The sequence below is a fragment of the Macrobrachium nipponense genome, chromosome 10 (genome assembly GCF_015104395.2).
Source record: "Macrobrachium nipponense isolate FS-2020 chromosome 10, ASM1510439v2, whole genome shotgun sequence".
NCBI lineage: Eukaryota > Metazoa > Arthropoda > Malacostraca > Decapoda > Palaemonidae > Macrobrachium > Macrobrachium nipponense.
The window spans coordinates 22,953,885-22,971,625 of record NC_087204.1 but is presented as its reverse complement, the minus strand read 5'-3'; the positions used below and the strand labels follow the sequence as shown (position 1 = coordinate 22,971,625).

The window sequence follows — 17,741 nt, the reverse complement described above, 5'->3', positions numbered from 1 at the left end:
GTTACGTAGATAACATAGCTTGACAGTTAATATGATTTTTATTCACCACCCAGGCTTTTGTAGTGTGAATTTTCTGTTCACCTTCAGCATTATGAAACTCCCGTAGCATAAAACTTGCCCTTGACAATAAACCCACCCGTAGATTTTTACTGCAGGATGTCATAGCTATTTGGAATCATATCTGTGGTGTACTTTTAAATACTCAATAGGTTCTGGTATAAAATGATCAAGTCCATGTCTCTGGATAATAACTGGGGCATTTTGGCTACATACATTAGCAACCCTGCTCTCACCTGACATTTGTATCCTCTTTCATACAAGCAAGGATACACATCATCCTATATTCATTATAGTACATGGAAATCTTCCTCTTTACCAGGCAGCCTTCAGGATACTTTCCTCTCAGCTATTTCATCAGATTCTTACATAATTTGCTTAAAACTCTTGATTTTTTTTAAAGAGGTACCAATTGTCCATCTTGTCTACCTTTAAATAAAGAAAATATCTTACTCCATGATATAGCGGTTCAAAGATGAACATTCAAGTGCTAGTGCATTGTCATTTATCTTTTACATTATTGTAGTTTTGTTGGAAATTCATATTGTAATTTAGCTTTTTGCAACATACTTTGCAATAACTTACCTTCTTTCATGTATGTATGTAGTAACTATTACATAATTACTACATTTCAATTTGTATTTGTTTAAACCTTAACTACAGTTCAAGGTATTTTATGTTAGTATACTACCAGATCATTATGCGAGTTTTTCATCAGTACAACATGTTCCATGTAGGAATGCAACAAAGTGTTAAATTTTTTAAACAAGGCAAGCGTGCCGTTAGAACTTTTAAAGTGTTATTTTGTAAAAGCTTGGTGATTATTTATACATACAGTTTCTTAATTGATGGCCTTCATTTCAGGGGTTATTCAGGAGTTGATCATGGTGAAAAAACAACTACTCACTCTGTCACGAAAGCAACTCAGAGTATGGTCCGTGCAATGAATGACTGACTGCCTAGTGAAACTACACTAAATTTTTTGTCTTTGATCAGTGAAACGGAGTACATAACTTCATAAGTATCATCGTCAACAGATGGTATGTGTAAATTTCTTAAGCAATAAGTTTCTTTGTACAATCGAAATGGTAAATATTTGATAGTGGATTTCACATATGCATTAAATTTACTTTTTCATTTTATTAAAAAGGTTGCATACTTTCATTTTTTATTTAATGAAAGAAATAATTTTTTGTAATTTATAATACAGCATTTAAATGTAAGTTTTGAAGTTAAAGGGAGCTTTACACTACTGGAATGTATTGCTACTGATATCTCTTATTTGAAAGGCTCATACCCAAACTTGATAACCACACATTTTGGCCATTCAGATAAGGGGGGCATTGTGCTTTAGCCAATCAAATTTGGACTCATTCTGCTTTGGCTGGTCAGATTAGGGATCAGGCTGCTTTGGTTAGTGTCAGATTAGGGACCATTCTGCTTGGTTAGGATATTTCAGCATGGAATTGACTACATACTACAGTGTTTCAAGATTCCCATCCTCATCTCATCAGCTGATTTAAACAAGCTTCTTAGAGGCAGAAGATGAAAGTAAAAGTAGGCTAAATGGGGATCAAGCAAGTTTTCTAGTGCACTGTTTCATGTGTTGTTGATATCCATAATGGTTTGCAAAAAGTAGAGTGCATATGTTATGCTGCATATTTACAAATGTATGCAATTATGTAGTATTTAAAATTAAGTTGCTTTAGCAGTTGTCAGGTATCGAGTGTTATTGCATTAGAGGCTGAATGTTAAGTATTCTTTAATTTTTGCCTTACAGCTTTTTACGATATGCCATTTTATACAGGCCCACTTTTTATGATTAGTTGCTTGACGACCATTTTGAAAATTATGTAACAGCTGTTGATGATGGGTTTAAGTCATTTTTTATATAATTTGGTAAGTCTTTTTGCAATTTCTATTTACTATACTGTAATAGGTCTTAATATTAGCCAGACTCATACTTCATATAACAGTTTCACATCATCAGGATTGTCTGTGTTGGGATGGATGGATGATGGCCCGAGAGTATCGTTCCTTGAAGCTATTGATGGTGCAAGGGATGGTCAAGTATTTGAGCTACCTTTCAAGTAATAGAGTAATGAATCGCAGATTTAATTGAACCACAATTGTACAGTAAGCTTGACAACAAGATTATTCAGTATAGGTTCTGAATAAATTTATATGTCCATTTTGCACTATTTGTGTATAAAAGCTTCATCAATGTTATCTTTCCATGTACAGATTCTGAAATGAAATTTTATAGTGGTACTTTAAAAACTAGAGACGACAACTACTCGGAGTAGTTTAGTCTGGCAACATTGTAAATGGCCAGCACAGAACTTGGATGGGTAGTCAGGAACATCGGAGCATGTTGAGCATTGCTTTAAGCTTCAGTCTTTAGCAATATAGTAAGGGTCATAGCAACTTCAACCAAAGAGGATACCATAGCTTTTGGAAAAAATATCTTGCAATATAGGATAAAATAACTTAAAATTATAATTATTTTGGAAAGTCAGCATGATGGCATATATTATTTACTGTATATTATCTAATAATGTACACTCTTTGTTTCCCAATACTATTCTGAACTGGAGATTGTTCAAATAATTTCAGCACCAACAAAAGCTACGTTTTAGAATGTAGCTTCTACAAAGTTCACAATACAGTAGTGCCTCAGGTTATGAAATCAATCCGTTCCAAAGTGGCCTTCGTAACCTGATTTTTTCGTATCTAGAACTATGTTTTACATGTAAATTGCCTAATTCGTTCCAAGCCCTACAAAAACACCACAGTAAATTTTATTATAAAGCTAAATTGACCAATAAACAATGAAATACAACAATTTGGACCATTCAATACCTAAAATAACCATGACTGTACCTGTAAACAAAGTGTATTAGTGTACAGGTACAAGAAATACTGTACATACATGTACGTAAGTATGTAGTAAAATGTGGAACCTCACCTTTCGAGTGAGGCGATGTCCGAAAGTGACGACAGAGGAGGAGGACAAATGGCAGAAAACACGAACGCTTAACTTTACGAAACATTAAAAAATGGCAGAAAAAAAAAAAAAAAAACATAAACACCTAACTTTACGAAACACATTACAAATGGCAAGAAAACATTAACACTAAACTTACGAAACACATTAACAAATGGGCAGAAAACATTAACACTTCTTGATTATCTCCATCTTCGTTCTCCATAGAAAGCATCCTCTTCTTTCCATGAACTTCAACAACATGCTTGGAACCCATGGCTAATAACGTAAGTAATTAAGTTCACACACAACACGGTAAAGTAACTTACAGTACAACGAAAGCGAAATCACTAACACGAATTTACGTTAACAAACGAAATATATGTGAACGAACGAATTTCAGGTGTTTACGATAACGCTGCCGCAAAAAATGGTCAAGGAACATCTTTACAAAGAGGCATGATGGGACAGATGCTGCCCAACAGGAGAGCAGGATCTTACAGCGGTGACTAGCATCAGGAACCAATGGGAGAGCGGGAGGATGGTGGCGAGTCTACTGAGTTGGCGGCGCGCTAGTTTTAAAATTGTTCTCGGCGGCCCGGGCGAATCTCAGACTTTACCCTTTCGCAACCTGAATTATTTTCGTATACAGAAGCAAAGAAATTTTTGTCTTTGCTTTCGTAACCTGAATTTTTCGTACGTAGGGACTTTCGTATGTAGAGGTTCCACTGTACATATCAATTATGCCAGTTGTTGTAGCAGCTGTATCAGCCCATACCTTGCAATATTCCCTCTATTGGTCACAAGGTCCTCATATTAGCCTTCTTGAAACCTTGGATACAGCTGCTACAAGAAGTGGTGTAATTGTTAAGTACTGTGAACTTTCAAGAAGCTACATTCTACAAAGAAGCCTTGGTTGGTGCTGAAATTATTTGAATAATCTCCAGTTCAGAATACTGGGAAACAAAAGTGACATTAGGTATACTTTAATACAGTAAATAATATATGCCATCATGCTTACTTTCAAAAATAATTTATAACAATATTTAATTGTAATTGTATGCTTGCTAGCAGTTTACTGTAAGTCTCATGATTTAAGATACTTCATGAGAAAGAAATGTATGCAGTGTATAGTTTTTAATTTAATTGAGTCGTTTTGTATGATTCCTTCAATTTCAAATTGCTCATTTATGCAATATTAGGTTTAACTTTTATTTCTTTAATTGCATATATTTTTAGTAGATTTTCAGGAATTAGGATCCTGATAAGGCTAAAGGCGCTGTCACACTAGCGAAATTTCTGTTGACTTTTTCCGAGTTTGTCGTCAACTTTCCAAAGAAGTCGACATCATTCCATACTCTGGTTGTCACATGTTCTTCATACCGTGGTTGTCGTCGTCAAAATGTAAACAAACCATCTGAGCTGTGACTTCCCGGAATGATAAAACAACTATGCTTTATAACAAAGCAACTAGTAGGTCGTACTTGCATGTGTTTAATGATACTGCATAGAATTTTAAAAAAAAGTCTGGGTTCGGTCCTGGTTAAAAAGACGTGAAAAGTTTTATTTTAAAAAATAAGCTGGGGCTAGCCTAGATAGGCTATTCATAACCTTGTTTACAAAACCACAGTCAGACTATTATAAATTAACCTAGAGAAACACTGCAAGAATTTTAAAGATTTTTGTTTATAATTGCTAATGCAAAAAAAAAAATAATAATAATAATAAATAACTGAGAGCAGACCTAGGCTATATAACAATCTGATATTCACGATATAGCATGCTTATCTGTATAAAGATCAGCAAGTTCAGGAAAATTTTCCCCGAGTCGCATGGTAATTTTTTCATTTAAGACCCTTTTTCATAAAACTATCATGCTTATGGTCCCATAAGCATCATCTCTCCCCCATATCTTCGAGCAAAAACTGTTCTGGCAATCTTGTCCACTGTACTAAGAACTCCATCTTGCATCTGATGACTTGAAATGCATGCTCTCTGAGATCTAAACAAACAACAAAGTCGACGGTAGTGATGGGTTGTGTTCGATCGGCAATGTTTTCAAAATTCATGACGATGACACCAGAAAGTCGTCGTCAAAACATGAAAAGTCGACGTCAAATTCAAAAGTCAGCGGAAATTTCGCTAGTGTGACAGCCCCTTAATTCTTAGTCAATTAGCTGTCATGGTAGTCAAGAGGGTGTGTTTTAAATAAACTAATAACTGAAGTAGAAGCCATCAGTACATTTGTTTTTAATGCAAAACTTATTTTTCATAAAGCCTGTAATAAAAAAAATATTGTTTTTACAGTAATTTGCAACAAAGTCCAGTTGTCCTCACTGTGCAATACAAGACAAGACCAATCAACCTATGGTGCTTCCATTGTTCCTCACTCTGGCATTGTGAAGGGAAGAGGACATTCCTATAATCAGTTGGTTTGTATTGAATGTTTTGGATTATAAATATCATAGTTAGCCCACTGAAACCATTTTAATCTTATATTGCCTGAATTGCAATTGAGGAGGAAGTACTACTAATAATTCAAGGTGGCTATATAATGGATGTAGGGGTTGATAAGTGTGCAATCTCCCATCCCAAAAGGGACCCAGATTGGCAGGTAAGAATAGGTTGTATTATCAGTTAGTACACTTGATATCTGTTAACATAAAACTGCAAATAAGAAGAGTCATATAGCCAGGCATTCACCAGCAACATGCGTAGCAAAGATAGATACCCTTGAATAGCCATGCTTCTACTGTGCTTGCAAAATGAGGAGTATCACGAGGATTGTCAGGATTAGAGGAGGATGATGTAAAATACCTCCCTGCTGAAAGAATATGGCTTGCCAGAGAGTTGACCCCAACAAGAAAATATCCATCAGCTTGAGAGTAACCATCGTAGATAAAATCTTGCACAAATAGCATAAGCCGTATTTGTCATCCAATATACCTAAATTCTCTGGTGAAACATCAACGTAAGCCTTATTATCAACTGCGCAAGCTGAAGGGAGATGTTTTCTTCGAGATTTAAGACTTGATGATGGCCCATGTTGGTGGGAGATGGAAAGGCATTGATTTCTTAACCATCCCAAACTTTGTAGCAAGATATGTTGCCCAAGCTGCTGGGTCTTTTGCTATGCAAATGGACCAGAGCTGAGTGCTGAGTGAAGTTATGAACAGGTACAACAAATGGAGCGCACTACATTTGCCAATTAGCCCTGCATGTCCAGAGAGAGCACACCTACTCAGATGGACATATCATAAAGTTAATCCTTAGGGTTTAAGCAACAACATTTTGGACATCCAGCTCAAATCTTGGACCTTGCAGACACAGTGCTCTTCTGCTCAAGAAAAGATCCCACTGCCAAATGGGGACCCTTTGGTTTTGTAGGTAACAAGACACTAGTGATATTGTCGGACATTATCCTGACAAGTATGTCATGGAGGAGGCTGAAGAAGACTGTCCTTAATTCTTGAAAGTTTGTCTCTACCATTCCACAGACAACCAATGAACCTTGTCCTGAAGACCAGCACAACTCTTGACTGATGAAATTGGTACATGAGGAACTCCATACAATGGATTCTCCACCTGCCACATCATGGAAGCTACTGCAGAACCTTCTTTTAGATACCTGGAAACTGTCTGACATTAAGGTAGCTTTCCTATAACTTGCATGCTGCAGCTGCAAGGACTGAATCCAGAAATTGTGATAACCAACTTCTCCAGCAACACTAAGTGTCCAATAACTGTTTAGCAGGTCTTCATCCTCAAGCAAGTGAGACTATCAAGCTCTGTATGGTAACTGTGTGGCAGGAAAACCTGTCCTCAGACAGTTGCACAACCTTCTGCAGTGCATGTATGCCTATCTGGATGCTACGATACATAATCTAGAGGAGAAAGAGGCAGATTGTACTACCCAAAGGGCTCCCATAGTTGTCAGTTTATCTAATCTCACTACTTCAGGAAAGGTAAATGTCTAACAGATCCTGAGTTTGCAACTCTTGAAGTTCTGCAACAGACAGAATTCCACAGAGGTCCTTATAAGCCACATTCTTCTTCAGTATCATGTTAATGAGCTAGTATAAACATGTGCAGAATAGAGGCCAGTCGAAAGAAAAGGAAAATGACAACAGACTATCGTAATATCCTCTCGCAAAGGAGTGCCATCAGCCAGCAAGACAGTGGCACCATGGAGGAACCAGTCACTTCTAAAAGCGAAGTTCTCCCTTAATACCTCTTAATGTTATTCATTTCTACAATCATAACTTAACCAGATTAGGATAAAAAGAAGCTGAGGCATTCTTAGCAATGATATTAAAAAGGATGAAAGATGCACCTGAGAACCCATGGATCCTAAACATTTCTAAAGGCATTAATCAGGTAATGAAAAGTGATGGGGAGCCCTTTTGCATATGAACGCAACCACAGTCTGTTATAACCCTGCATTACATGCTGGAAAATATTAGTAATGGATTTTGCAAGGGGAATGTTTTAAGCTTTGCAGAAGAGACCTAGATGTCAGACTGCAGTTAACCTCAGACCTGAAGAGTTGCACTTTCACAAAGGACCAATCATCCTGAATCGCATGCAGTTTACAATGGGATTTTTGTCAGAATTCCCAATTAACAGGCAGTCCCCGGGTTACGACGGGTTTGGCTTACAACGTTTCCGAGGTTAAGGCGCTTTTCAATTATATTCATCAGAAATTATTTCCAGGGTTACGACACATGTTCCAGGGTTACGACGCCTACAACGTTCATCTGGCAGAAGAAATATGACACCAAAAATGCAAAATAATCAATATTTTAAGGGTTTTTTTATGCAAAATGCAATAAGAATGCAGTTTACATAGTTTTGAATGTACCCAAAACATATGCATAATCTTGCATTTTCTATTTGTCTGCATTGTCAAAGTAATGTTTCCACATTGAAATAGTGGGAGTGGGTGATTTGAGATGTCTTTGTAATGAAGATTTTTTTTTTATTTTAAAACTGAATAAACCCTCAAATTCTTCGAAACCCACAAGGAGAAAGATTCATTTCAGCAATGGTTATCATTATGACAAGAGGAATGTTCCCAAGCTGCAAAAAAGCAGAACTACTCGCAACACAAGGCATGGGCTCAACTGAAAGAGCTTTCACAAAGCAGGAACTTAATTGTAGCAGCAAAAGTCAGAGGCCCAATTGAAGAACCGTTAGACAGGGGAATAATCATTACTGCTTCATCTGGCAGTGGAAAGGAGCTGGGATGAGAACCACAGGTGACATCAAAAGCACCATGGAAGGAAAAATGTAGATTGCCAGAAGCAGAAACAGCCTACCATTAAAGATTTGATGACTGACAAAGCACATTTGTGAAATCTTACTCTCCAGAGCAGAACACTGTTTAAGCCCATCCATATAGGGAGTTAAAACAGACTGCACCAGATCCATCCTGGGCAAGAATCCAGCATAAGGGATCAGCTGTGGGCAAGTAACCAAGACAAATTCCAGAGCAAAGAAGGGAAATTATATGAAAACTCTTTGAAATCACTGGCAAATCATCAAAGTTCAGAATCTTCAGTGAAGTTCTCTTGCCGACAAGAGCACCACAGAAGTAGAAGGGCCAGTGAGCACTCCAGTTTCATATCTGCAGTCTGAGCACATTAAAACAGAAAGAGGCATTTAATGAGATTAAATTCTTCAGTGAAGTGGGACACGCTGTAACATGCCCACAAGCTAAAGAGTCAAGTAAGGTGGCCCCTTCAAGTCTTCGAACGTCCCTTAAGATCTTTTCTGGGTAAACAGGAACTTATATGATTCACCGACCAATCTTACAGACTTGGCATGTTTGTTGAAGCAGACACTGACCCCTTACAACACTCTTAAGGTGGGAGTCCCTGGTAAGACTTGGCCTGTCCCTAATTAGTCAAGAAAAAAATACATTACAATTCTTCCAAGGCAACCCTTTAAGCACAGTAGCATAATAAACAACACAGGCAAAATGCACTTGTAAGCAAATAATGGTAAACATCAACTCCATGAAAATGGAAAAAGGAGAAAAACCATTATGCACTTCAGTCCTACTAAAGGCAGCTGGTTACTGTAAAAACAATGGGTTATATAAAATATTATTACTAGAAGTGTGCTCTCAATAGATGAAAAATCCCTTCACTAAGTTAAAAAAAAAAAAAATTGCAGAACATTGTGAAATATTCCCCCCCCCCTCCCCCCAAAAATAAACCAAATGTTAATAGCAAGAAGGGCAAACATAGGCATCCTAGCACATAATACTAAGGAACTATCCAAAAACTGAGTGAAATCAATGAACATTCCCCAAACAAACAAAAAATGAAAGAAAAAAGTGCAAAAGACTTGAACACTTACAAGCTAAATTCTGGGGATGTAGTACATCAGTGTGTTCACTCCCTGTAGTATTGCATAAGAATTAAGGGTAGCTGAAGTGTCATTGAAGTACTGTGCATGCACAGTGAGGGTATCTGGGACCTGCCTGGTACAAGCTGGCTAATTGGGTTTCATGTCATGGCAGTGAGGCAATACAATATAAATAATAGTGTTGTAATAAACAATTATACACATCAGACCAATATAAGCATTACCTTGATGTTGCTTTTGAGCCGCAAACAAGGTTACTCCATGCAGAATCCTATGCCTTGAAATATTCCATTTATACTCTTCAAATGAGAGCTCTCCACTTTTATTCCAATCCCAAGACCAAACCTAGACTAGTTGTGAATAAAGTGAAAATAATAATGGGTCATTGGTAAATCAGATTTGATCACTTTTCCTGCTAGAACTTTCAATAAAGTGCATTTTAAGAAAATTTAACATTGCTATCAGCATTTCACGGGATAATGATTTATCCTTCACCTCAGCATTCCATGTATACAAGGAAGTTATTTATAAAAAACCACTCATTTTGAAACTAGACTAAGGCATCAAAGCCACAATTTTGTGCATGCTTAATTATCAGAGGAAAAATGTACAGATGGTATTAGAAAGATAAAAACATCACTTCATTTCCATCTTTTTTTGCAAGAGAAAAGTTTTAAATGTAATTTTCATCCCAAATAATTTATGATATTGAAGTAGGGCTTGCGAGTCTTCCAAGGATAAATCTAGGCAAAGGAATTCAGTGTCATCTGGGGGCTACAACAGACCTGACATTTTTCTGAACAGCAAATACTAAAATACATAACTAGTTAAATTGTAAATTTGTTGAATAGGGGTAGCTTCTGCATCATACAGTACATAAAACCACTAACATTTATTAACTTACACTTTCAGAAAACCTTTGAGGGACTGTACCTGCCATCTCCAGCTTTAGAAACTTTGGAGAGAAATCAGTCTCAAATATCTGTAGGTCTGGGTCACTCGATCACCAGATAATTAGCAGTTCAGAAAACGAGTTAACTAAGCACAAACTGCAAATGACACAGCCATTTGCCATCATTGCCAATGCCTATTGCTATGAATTTAAGAGGGAGAAAAAAGCATATTTCAATTGGCCTTCAAGTGTTCTTTCCTTAATTGAATGAAAACGTCTACATTCATGTGACAATTTTCAACATAATATTCCCAAGTAAAAATGTAATGAAAGTAACATAACTTGCATAAAAGGTTGACTGAAATGTATCTGAAAATTTCCAGTTACAGAATCAAATTTTATTAGCTTGGCTACCAATAAAAGCAACATTTACTGATTACAACAGATTTCGTATTAACCTTGTGATGGTTAATCCATTGATAATTCATTCAGTTAATCCAATGATGGTAATTCTTCCTTTTAATTAAACTACTGTAGCTACGAGATATCAATCACTAACCGAGATTACCACAGAGATTTTGTAGAGTAACTTTCTGATCTAGTTTAAAAATACTCCACTGTTCATCCATTGACGATCGTCACTTAATTCTTTTAAATTAAACTAGCTATGAAAAGGAGTTCACTTTGAAAATTTAGTCAGTCATGTATCACATAATGGAATTACTTATTTATTAAACTTACTAGCCATATTGAGAAATATAAAATTACTAGAATTACCTCTCTAGTACATACACTGAGAAATATAAAATTACTAGAATTACCTCTCTAGTACATACAGTATGTTCATGAAACCTCTGATGACATGTATGACTACAGTTTTGACAAGGTTTAGAGTCTACTTATAACTGAAGTACCATCTAAAAAGCTGAAAAGTTGAAAGGTACACATGTTGAAAGACCATAAAAGTTAAGATTTAGTACTATACTTCAATACTGTATACATACTACGTGATGCATAAAAGACTTCTGATTCATGAATCACCACCATCAACATACTTTTACTAAACATTTTCATTTTACAAGCGTAATTAGTGTTAAAAGTTCCATTTAAAAATAGGAAGTTCTGATGTGAGGGGAAAAATATGAATTACATCAGAGTTAACAGACATCTAATAAAAACTATTCCTAACATGAAGGCATAATAGTATAAAGATTGTTAAAAAGGAAATGAAGACCCCTGTTGAATTTTCTTACAATCCCTTAAATAAAATGCTTTTAAGATAAAACAAAAATTACTCTCAGAACTGTTAACTGTCAAGGCATCAACATAATTTACTTGACAGAGGGAACTGAACATTAAACCTAAAGTACTTTATAAAAAGTTTCCTATACTTTCTCTTGCGATAACCTCATCATTAAAACTTGCCCTTCATATTCCTTGAGGTATCGCTTTCCAAAGATGACTTGAAATACATCCAGCCTTGCTCTAAGTATTGAGATAAAAAGTTATGAGTCATAAATCACAGTGCAAAGGCTACCTTGAAGCTACATGAGATTGCCCCGCAAAAAACCTAAAAAAGAAGATTGTCTTTCGATGATGAAAATACACAGATATCGGCTACATACTGCAAAGTGGTACTGAAAAAATCTTATTCCACAAATGCAACATTCTAATCAACTATTATGCCAGGCATTTACTACATATGGTGATAAATTATTAATGAACAATTGTGAAACTTCCAGCTATAAGTATATTTCATCTGCTTTACTAAAATCTTATATTTATCCACAGATGCTACACCGACTGATACAAATGGATATCTGAAATACTTCATGTAGATCTGGACAATGGAAAAGAATATGAAATTCTGCATCAATCTAATCATATTCAGATAAAAATAAAAAGCTGCTGTATAAACTTCAAATAAAACTATAACTGTCAACAAAAGTATATAGACTTCAGATATAATTAACAATTAATGAGTCTTTGGTAAATCATCACAAAAATCCTTGTCTCAATTATCATTCTGAAAGAAGTGTTGCTAGTCGCCAAAATGCTGAATACTAGAGCAATTTCAGTTGCCAAAATGCTGAGTGCAAGAGCAATTTTAGTTGCCAAAATGCTGAGTGCAAGAGCAATTTTAGTTGCCAAAATGCTGAGTACTAGAGCAATTTTAGTTGCCAAAATGCTGAGTGCAAGAGCAATTTTAGATGCCAAAATACTGAGTACTAGAGCAATTTTAGTTGCCAAAATACTGAGAACTAGAGCAATTTTAGTTGCCAAAATGCTGAGTACTGGAGAAATTTTAGTTGCCAAAATGCTGAGTACTGGAGAAATTTTAGTTGCCAAAATGCTGAGTACTTTAGGAATTCTAATTGCCAGACTGTTGAGTACTGGAGAAATACAAGTCTTGTAGACAATGAATTAAGCTAAGCAAGCTCTACAACATAGGCTGAAGAAAGAAAAAAACTACTTCATTAATCCAGTTACAACAAATATCCTATTTAATAAAGTATATAATTACAAAAGCTGAAGCTAAGTTTTAAAAAGTCCTAGTGTACTAGAAACAGCAATTCAGATTCTATAGAGATTTTAAAATCAACAGTCTCGGCCTTATGCCCTAATCCAAGTTACCATGAGATATTTCCTTTTGTGACCTTGGGATGCACAGCACCTTACTAATCACATTGTTATAAAAAGTAGGAATTTTATACTACACAATAACAAACTACCTGATTAACCCAGTTATAACAATGACCCTAATTAATAAATTATACATCTCTAATAATAAATTCAGATCTTTATGCTTGATAATCTACAAAAGAACACAATTTTAGAAAAAAGGCAATATAAGAACCCAGTTTGTTCCCAAAACCGTTACCTGGTATACTAGGGTGGATACATAACCATAGCACCTTCTCAATCTAGTCTTAGTCCATTGGGCAGATGTTCTTGTCAGAGTTGTTAGATCCAGGGGGATACTCAGCCTTGGCAATGAGGTATTGATTGAAACTACCATCTTTGGACATATTCCCCTCTGGACCATGCAGAGCTCTCTTTTTGATGAAAGCTTTCACTTCCTTCTCGTCTATCGTAGCCATTTCTATGCTGCATCCCCATGCTACTAATGCCAGTGGCTGGAAGAATCAAACAATTGCTATCAAAGAAAGTAATAGACTGGCTCTTCCAAGTCACATGGTTTATCCCAAATAGTAAGGTGTAAAGGACTTCTTTCTAACATTAAAAAGAAAAAAGATTCGCCCATTCAATCAATTATTTCCCTGTGAATCCAATATCTACTCACCCTCTCGACAGTCAAGTTGGAATAGGGAGTGATAACATGTTTTCGAAAGCAGCCAACGAGCACACTTTTCAGCCTCTGGACAAGGAGTGGTTCAGTACAGGGATGATACAGCATTACAACTCCTCCATGCTGAAATGATTAACCCAAACTTAATAAGATGAACTCAAAGTTGCACTAATTCTAAAAGATAAGACATAAAGGACTTACAGGCTAAGTCTGAACGAACGCCTCTTGAAGGACATAGAAGGGTTTCTGTATAGAAACTCATGAACCTGATACCTTATAAAACATTCACTCAGTTCCTGGATACTAAAAACACAAATTCCCGCTTAGAATCAGGAAATTCTGGATTAAAAACAAGCCAAAACATCTTGAAAGAGCAGGACATTTCCTCAAAGAAATCTAAACTGTAGACTAACAACCAACCATAACACTACTAATGCATGTATATTTACTCCTCCCACATAAATATTGTACCCTTTTCAGGTACTAAGAAGCAGGCATAACAATGAACAAATATAAGGAACTGTGAATATTAATGTGTGTCCTTACTCCAGTAATTCCAATTCATCCTTATTCATGATGTTACTTTATGTACAATTGCATTTTCTTACTGTAAACAATGGTCAAGATACAGAGATCATGTGGCATGAATGTTGGGGAATCATAAAATACTCTAACACACTAATTGGGCCTCAGTCTAGGTTATTTGACTGCTTTGATTTTCTTTACATATTTCACTTTTGTAGAATGTGTTTAATAAGTATATGTGTTTAATAAATATATTATTTCTTATATCCTGTTTCTTTCCACTTAAATACTTTCATGTACTTAAGGTATACACAGTATACATATAAGCAGATTAATGACAAGAATGATAGTTAGTATACAATAAAGTTTTGTACATACTTACCTGGCAGATATATACTTAGCTTAGGTCTCTGACGTCACGACAGAAAATTCAAAACTCGCGGCACACGCTACAGGTAGGTCAGGTGATCTACCTTACCCGCCGCTGGGAGGCGGATGTAAGAACCAGTCCCCCTTTCTTGTCAGGTTATTTTCTTCCACCTGTCTCCTGAGGGGAGGCTGGGCGGGCCATCAATCGTATATATCTGCCAGGTAAGTATGTACAAAACTTTATTGTATACTAACAATATCATTTTTGCTTACATGAAACTTCCCTGCCAGATATATACTTAGCTGATTGACACCCTTGGTGGAGGGAAAGAGACACATACTCACTTAGAAAGTGGGGACAACACATGTTAAAGGAATAAAAAATATAAACCTCTGGTTCTTACCTGATTTAGGCAGAAGACTTGATAGTTACTGTCTATTAGTCTGCGTTGCCTAAAGAGTCTCAGCGAGGGCGTGACCTATGGCTGAAGAACTCTTTGGATCTACCAATGGGAACTGAGTTCACTTACTTGGCAGAATCCAAGCAGGATCTGGTCAATGGGATCAACCCGCTTACATGCCAGAGCCCACACTACCATTGCAAAGGAGCCTCAAGCACAACCGATCACCTAACCAAATACTTAACATTAGTATACGAAAGAAGGAGTTGCCTCCTGCAACCTCCTTCGTACAACCAAAAAACTCAAAATTAAAACTGAATCCGCCGATACGTAAGGGCCTAGCCCAAAACACTTTTCATACGTAATCGATACGTCCTTTAGGTAGTGATTGGAGAAGACTGATTCACACCTCCAAAAAGTGGCCTTCATAAGGTTTTGTAATGACAAATTCTTCTTGAAAGCCAAAGACGTTGCGATGGCCCGTACTTCGTGCACCTTGACTTTCAGAAGGCTAAACTGTTGCTGATTGCAAGAAGTGTGTGCTTCTCTAATAACATTCCTGATAAAGAATGAGAGGGCATTTTTAGATAAGGGCCTACTGGGGTCCCTTACAGAGCACCAGAGATTGCTTTCATTAGCAGCAAGTCTTTTCTTCCTCTGAAGATAAAATTTCAGGCTTCTCACCGGGCAAAGAGATCTCTCCTCTTCTGTCCCAACTAAGGAGGATAAGCTTTTGATTTCGAAGCTCCTGGGCCACGGTGAAGAAGGGTTTTCATTCTTGGCTAGGAAAGCCGGAAGAAAAGAGCAAACCGCGGAGCCTCCTTGGAAACCTACCTCACCTTCTAGAGCCTGCAGCTCGCTGACCCTCTTCGCTGACGCTAACGCACAGAGAAAAAGTGTCTTCATCGAAAGGTCTCTGAACGAAGCTGTATGGGGAGGTTCGAACCTTGAGGACCTCAGGAAGAGCAGCACGACATCTAGATTCCAGCTAGGAACTAAGGAGGAGGTTCTTTTAACCGTTTCAAACGATCTGATTAAATCATGGAGGTCCTTGTCTTCAGATGTTTAATCCTCTATGACGAAAAACTGAGGAAAGCATGCTCCTGTATCCCTTGATGGTGGAGACAACTAACCCGCATTTTTCCCTCAGGAAGATAAGGAAATCTGCTATCTGAGTCACAGAGGTACTGGAGGAGGAAACTTTATGAGTCCTGCACCAACGTCGAAAAACATCCCACTTCGACTGGTAGACTCTAGATGTGGAAGGTCTACCTGCATTGGCAATAGCCCTTGCAGACTTTGCCGAAAAGCCCTTAGCTCTGACGAGACTCTTGATAGTCTGAATCCAGTCAGACTGAGAGCGGGGTGGGGAGGGTTTTTTGTGAAACCTGTCGAAGTGGGGCTGTTTGAGCAGATCGACTCTTAGTGGTAGGGATCTTGGGACATCCACCAGCCATTCCAGTCACCTCTGTGAACCAGTCGTGGGCGGGCCAGAACGGAGCTATCAAAGTCATCCTTGCTCCCTCTGAAGCTGCGAAAACTTCCTTAACGTTTCCCCTAGAATCTTGAAAGGCGGGAACGCGTAAAGATCCAGATTCCTCCAATCCATCAGGAATGCATCTATTGCCACTGCTCTTGGGTCTGCAATAGGGGAGCAGTATAGATCTATCCTCGCATTCCTGGAGGTCGCAAATAGATCGAGATGGGGCCTGCCCCACGTCCTCCACAGCTCCTGGCATACGTCCGCGTGCAGAGTCCACTCTGATGGAAGGACTTGATTCCTTCTGCTTAGCAGATCCGCTCTGACATTTCTTTCTCCCTGTACGAACCTGGTGAGAAGCCTTATCTTCCTTTCCTCTGACCACAGGAGGAGCGATCTCGCTGTCTCGTACAGGGAGAAAGAGTGAGTCCCCCCTGTTTCCGAATGTAAGCCAGGGCTGTGGTGTTGTCCGAGTTGATCTGAACATATTTCCCTTTTACGAGGGGTTCGAAGGTCTTGAGAGCCAACCAAATTGCTGTTAGCTCCTTCTTGTTGATGTGCCAGGACACCTGATCCCCCATCCAGGTGCCTGACACTTCTCTCGACCCGAGAGTAGCTCCCCAACCTATGTCCGAAGCGTCTGCAATATAACACTAGGTTGGGGTTCCGAACCTGCAAGGAAAGGCCTTCCTTGAACAATAGAGGGTCTAGCCACCAACGTAGATCCTCCTTTATCTCTTGCAAAATCTTGAACGCAAAGTCCAGACCTTGAGATTTTCGATCCCAGTTCCTCGTCAGAAGGACTGTAGGGGTCTGAGGTGCAACCTTCCTAGAGCAAACGAATTGCTCCAGCGAGGAGAGTGTCCCCAACAGACTCATCCACTCCCCTCGCTGTGCATACATCTTTCTCTAGAAAGATTGCTACCTTCTCCAAACCTCGGGTTATCCTCTCTGGGGACGGATACGCCCGAAAAACCTGAGAAGCCATCAGAATCCCCAGATAGATACGCTCTTGACTGGGGATTAGCTGTGACTTCTCGAAATTCACTAGCAAACCCAGAGAAGCTGCTAGATTCAACGTCACTCGTAAGTCCTCTAGACATTTCTCCTTGGATTTGGCCCTGATAAGCCAATCGTCCAAGTAGAGGGAAATCCTCACTCCCTCGAGATGAAAGCCATGGGGCAACGTTCTTCATCAGTCCTGTGAATACTTGGGGGGCCGTGGAAAGGCCGAAGCATAGGGCCCCTGAACTGAAAAACGTTCCCTCCCCACATGGAATCTGAGAAATTTGCGAGAAGAAGGATGGATCGGCACATGGAAGTAAGCATCCTGAAGGTCCAGCGACACC

The 17,741-nt window shown here is 38.0% G+C and overlaps 1 long non-coding RNA gene and 1 pseudogene across 2 annotated transcripts in view; one reads left to right on the top strand and one right to left on the bottom strand.

Annotated features, from left to right (window-relative positions):
* The window catches only part of LOC135223471 (uncharacterized), a 331,546-nt gene extending 320,072 nt beyond the window's left edge, over nt 1-11,474 (top strand). The window contains exons 4-6 of one of the 2 annotated variants that reach the window (XR_010316509.1): nt 922-1,097; nt 5,351-5,475; nt 10,328-11,474. This is a non-coding gene — a long non-coding RNA (uncharacterized LOC135223471). Of the gene's footprint in view, nt 1-921; nt 1,098-5,350; nt 5,901-10,327 lie in introns of those variants that run through there. The other variant, XR_010316508.1, reaches the window with a different exon arrangement.
* The window catches only part of LOC135223470 (uncharacterized), a 40,495-nt pseudogene continuing 33,437 nt past the window's right edge, over nt 10,684-17,741 (bottom strand).